We start from the raw sequence: 5,437 nt of genomic DNA on the forward strand, positions 1-5,437 counted from the left end.
CGAAATGTGATTCATGTCCCTACGCTCCTCCTTCCTGTTTCTGTGTACTGTATTTTCCATTGTTATAATTTATAGCTCTTCCTGTATCATATCAAAGAGAGTACCCGCACAGGCAGAAGGGATAACCCATCACAGGGGCTATAAAGCTGAAGCATCCGTTTACAGCGGTTTCTCACCACCAAATATGGTAGTGAGAGGAAGTCTATTCGCGGGTAGTGGGAAATGGAACGAGGAGAAACTGGGCCAGGTCTGCTAATTTTCTTACCGATGAAACATCTGATCTCAATACATTTTCTGTTCGCAAAAGTCAAATCTGTTACGAATACAGTGCAGTAAGTTTTATAGACTTGACGCTTTGCCAAAGTAGAAAAAAATGCGTTGTTTGTGCACTCCAGAGAGGCGTTCCCTATAATAAATATATGATACAATAGGATCTCGCTAGTTTGTGCTTGGCTTTGCCCACCTCCTTGCTTGTTTAACCCGATATGCTTAATTTGCTCCCACTGTAAACGCCATAGATTTAACTATTTGTGGTACTAGTGTTGGAGTCTTTGATCATATCCACGTAACTGAATTAAACAGATGCTCTGTCCGGTCTGCAATGCTGAGTCAACCTCCAGATTCAGATGCACTGTATACTCACAGAGACATTGAGAAAAAGTGCAGATGTTCAGAGGTGTGCGCCACCATGCAGAGAAGTATTTATTTTAATTTTATTTAACCTTTATTTAACTAGGCAAGTCAGTTAAGAACGCATTCATATTTTACAATGACGGTCTACCCTGGCCAAACCCTCCCTAACCTGGACGACGCTGGGCCAATCGTGCGCTGCCCTATGGGACTCTGTACTACATTCTGTTCTGTACTGTACTGCAGCGTTAAGTCAATGTCTCCCTCTGCTGGACGAATATAATAACACTCTACCAGCATTTGAATCTAATGCATGTCTCAAGCTATTGTTAGTTAATAACATCTGAGAACCAGTGTAGATGAAAACGTTGGTATTAAGAATTAAAAGGCACACATCAGTTCTCTTTACCTATTTATTTAAAAAGTGTTACATTTATAGTATATTCCCAATACAAAATATTTTTATTTTTATTGATGCAAAACTACATAGGCAGAAGTAAACAGACAGCACTTTGCTTAACTAAAGCATCTCCATCTAATATATTTGATAACTTCAGACATGTAAAAATGTAATGGACGTATGCACAATTGGCCCAGCGTCGTCCGGTGTCCACATTAATTGGTAGTTACAGTCTTTACAGTAGTTACAGTCTTGTCTCATCACTGCAACTCCCATACGGACTATATATATGTCCCTTATCAGTGCCTTCGACCACTGCCCCACTCGGAAGGCCCTCGGATAATCATGAATAAAACGTGAATAATAATAATGAATGAGAAAGTTAAAGGCATAAATATCATACACCCCCCCAAAAATACTAACCTCCCCTGCTAATGTAATGGTAATAATGAGAGGTTAGCATGTTTTGGGGGCATGATCTTTTTGCATCTGTAACTTTCTCACTCATCATTATTCACGAATCATTCAGGATTATCTGTAATCATGCTGAGGGTAGAACTGTTAAGAAACAACATAATCTGAAAACATAACCAAAACAAACTGCCAATTGCATCCAACAAGTGTGTAGTCACAAACTTGATGTAGTCATTTTGTGCTAGGAATATGGGGCCAAATACAAACATTTGACAACATTTTATACACTATAAGTGAATTTGTTCAAATACTTAAGACACCTTTAAATGGGGAGACTGGATACATTAAGGGCATTCATTTCTAAACAGTAAAACAAATACATTCTGTAATGTTGCCTCATAAAACATTTGATCTCAAATCCAAACTGCTAGAGTATAGAGCCAAATTCAAAGTTATAGCTTCACTGTCCAAATAAATACGCGGGGGAGTGTAGGTACTGTTAAAGCTCTAAATCTGTACAGATATACATACAAATCATTAAAATCCAGACATAAAATATTTACACAAGAAGCAATTTAATATCACACAGTCAATTAGCTGAGTCACCTAATTACAGCATATCCTTTTAATAATTTTGGTTTACGAACCCATTATCTTCACTTCTCTTCCAAAGACAGACAGACAGTTTGTGGAGACATACTAAATCAAATCAAACTTTTTCACATGCGCCAAATACAACAAGTGTAGACCTTACCGTGAAATGCTTACTTACAAGCCCTTAACCAACAGTGCAGTTCAAGAAGAGTTAAGAAAATATTTACCAAATAAACTAAAGTAAAATATAATAAAAAGTAACACAATAACATAACAATAACGAGGCTATATAGAGGGGGTACAGGTACCCTCTTCTGGATGACGGTGCGAACAGGGCGCTGGCGGTCTGGACAGTCATTGGCTGGTCCTGGCCCAGCTGCAGAGCAGCCTGATAGGCCACAGCAGGAGGATAATGGGAGCATTATTATCACTAGACACACATAGCTCCCTTATAATATTGTTGTCCCAATCTCCACAGCACCTCAATGACATCACAATCGCCACAGCACCATTATGACATCACAACCGCCACAGCAACACTATGACATCACAATCGCCACAGAACCACTATGACATCATACAATCTTCAAAGCCTTATTATGGCATCCCTATACAATTATGACATCACATTCCACCTCTGCTGCTCCATTATGGTCACAATTGTCATATTCCCATTATGACAGCACAATTTCCACATCATGATATTACAATTGCCACAGCCCCTTATTACATCACAAGCTACAGTTTCATTATTACTTAATAATCTTCACTGCTCTATTACAATATGACATCAATCTCCACAGCCCCATTATAAGGCTTACTTGCTACGTCTGAGCTCTTCTATAATTCCAGAACCGAACCCTATAAAAGACGACTAACTTTTAGTCAATCGATACAGAAATAAACTAACAATTTGATAAAACCATGACATTAGTCGACGCAAGGCTTCATAAGCGCACTTCATTTTATGTAAATAGTCCTTCAAATAAATTTATTTTGCGGTGAAACGATTACCCAAAACACAGGGGGTGTATTCATTACGCCGATTCTGTTGCTAAACGAATCAAACCATTTACACGAAATGGATCACGTTTTTGAAACGAAAACCAGAGTTTGTATTGGACACATTCTAGTCGGTCCCTCTCCGTTTCGTTCCGTTGGCTCTGTTTGGTTCTTAAACGGTAAACGATTTATGTTGCAAGACGTAATGAATACACACCAGGTGCCAAGGCAACTTTACCAGGCAAAATCCGTCGGCGCGTGCCCAATCCCAACCCCAGCGTCAGGTGACATCGTTGAACCCGCCTCGAGCCGTAACAGGTGCAACACAATGCAGGTGCGTATGGAAGACTCGTGCACATGGACAATAGTTTTGAAATACATGTAGGACTAAATGTATCAAATAGTTTGGGGAAATAGATCTAGGACTTTAAAATTGATTATCTTAACAAGATAACCCCTCTGGAAATTCCTTTTACATAGTGCCTTGAGAAAATCAGATATCTTTTTCTATAGGCCTATAGTGAAAGTGGTGATCTTTCTATATATCAATTTATATAGAAAGATATGTTGGGTAGGCTCCAGTACAGTGACCATAACTTAATTTACAACATTAGATGGATGTATCAGCATAGTGTGCAGTAGTCGTGGACTGTCAGCTAGCCTATTCAACTCAGCAATATGATGTACTATAAAGGGGCCCCAGCTATCTCCTCTTCAGTGTCTGTCCTGCCCTGGGTTTGTGTCTTAATGCCAAGCTTGTTTGTACTCTCGGCAGGGTGGGAATTCCATGTCAACAGTCCTTCGACACACAAAACAGGCAGGGAGAAAAGGGCCCAGGCCACAGCACTGTGGAGAGGTCACGGTTATGTTGCTCTGAAAGGAAGGAAGGTTGTTGGTGGGTGGTATTATTTGTAAGGCTCTATTCATACCGGTAGACAGTCACTCTATGAAGTTTGGCCAAGCCCCAGCATTAAAGGATGGTAACGTTAAACAAGGGTGGGGGTGCTTTTGTGTTAATAGTTTTCCCCCTTTCTCTCCAACATGTAAGCAATTCACTCAACACAACAACATGCCAACTTTAGTTCCACTCTCAAGAGCTCTTCTGGACTCAAAGTAAAGCACTTTGAGACCTTGTGAAAAACGTTTTATAAATGCAGAGCACTCAATTTTACATTGAAGAGGGATTCTGCATCTGTGAAGTCCAGATAGTGAAGCGAAAGCTTCCTTCCTGGTATTGTGATGTCATCCTGGAAAGGATGCATCTTGGTCTGACTTGTGGAATCTAGAATCCTGTCATATTTCCTGCTACACTCCATTTCCCCTTGTCATGGTCAGCATATTGATCAATGTTCAGTGTTGCCCCACAGTGAGCTCCAAAGTATTGAGACAGTGACATTTTTGGTTGTTGATTTGGCTCTGTACTCCAGCATTTTGGATTTGAAATGATACAATGACTATTAGGTTAAAGTGCAGACTGGCAGCTTTAATTTGAGGGTATTTTCAGGTAAACTGTTTAGAAATTACTGAGCTTTTTGTACATGATCCCCAAATTTTAGGGGACCAAAAGTAATGGAACAAATTTACTTATGTCTATTAATTAAAGTAGTCAAAAGTTTAGTATTTGGTCCCATATTCCTATCTATTATTATCAGATTATTATTATTATTATCTTGAATATATTGTGAATAATGATGAGTGAGAAAAGTACAGACCCACAGATATCATAGCCGCCCAAAAATGTTAATCTCACCTGTTATTGTAATGGTGGGGAGTTAGCATGTCTTGGTGGTATTTGTGCATCTAACTTTCATCATTATTCACAATTCATTCAGGACAATAAATAATGGTAGTGTCCACATTAATGTAGAAGTGTTTAGGAACATATTCTATTCTTATTTCCAATGAAAGTGACTCCAACATTTACCATTCATTTCTATTGGGCACAAAACAAAATAATTTGAGAAAAAACCCAAACAAACAAGCAAATGCATCCAACAAATGTGTAGAGTCACAAGCTTGATGTAGTCACAGTATCTTTTCAAATCCAAATTGCTGAATGAAGTACAGAGCAAAAAACTAAGAAAAATGTCACTGTCCCAATACTTTTGGAGCTCACTGTATTTCAGCCACAGATACAGTATGTGTCTTGGGGAATAAGAGATATGGTATAAATTGTTCGTTGTTTCACCTGTGTATGTGTGAAAATGAATGGTCATTGTCAGAGAAGGGTGTTAAGAGTTGTGAATTTGTTGTGCTTGTGTGTGTGTGAAGAAAGTTGTTAGCAAGCGCTGTGTGTGTATTAAGCAGTTAACATAGATAAGCGATAAGATACACACACTCCATATCCAATGTACACACACATAACATGATGTAATAATCACACACAATGGCACAATC

The sequence above is a fragment of the Oncorhynchus tshawytscha genome, linkage group LG26 (genome assembly GCF_018296145.1).
Source record: "Oncorhynchus tshawytscha isolate Ot180627B linkage group LG26, Otsh_v2.0, whole genome shotgun sequence".
NCBI classification, from domain to species: Eukaryota; Metazoa; Chordata; class Actinopteri; order Salmoniformes; family Salmonidae; genus Oncorhynchus; species Oncorhynchus tshawytscha.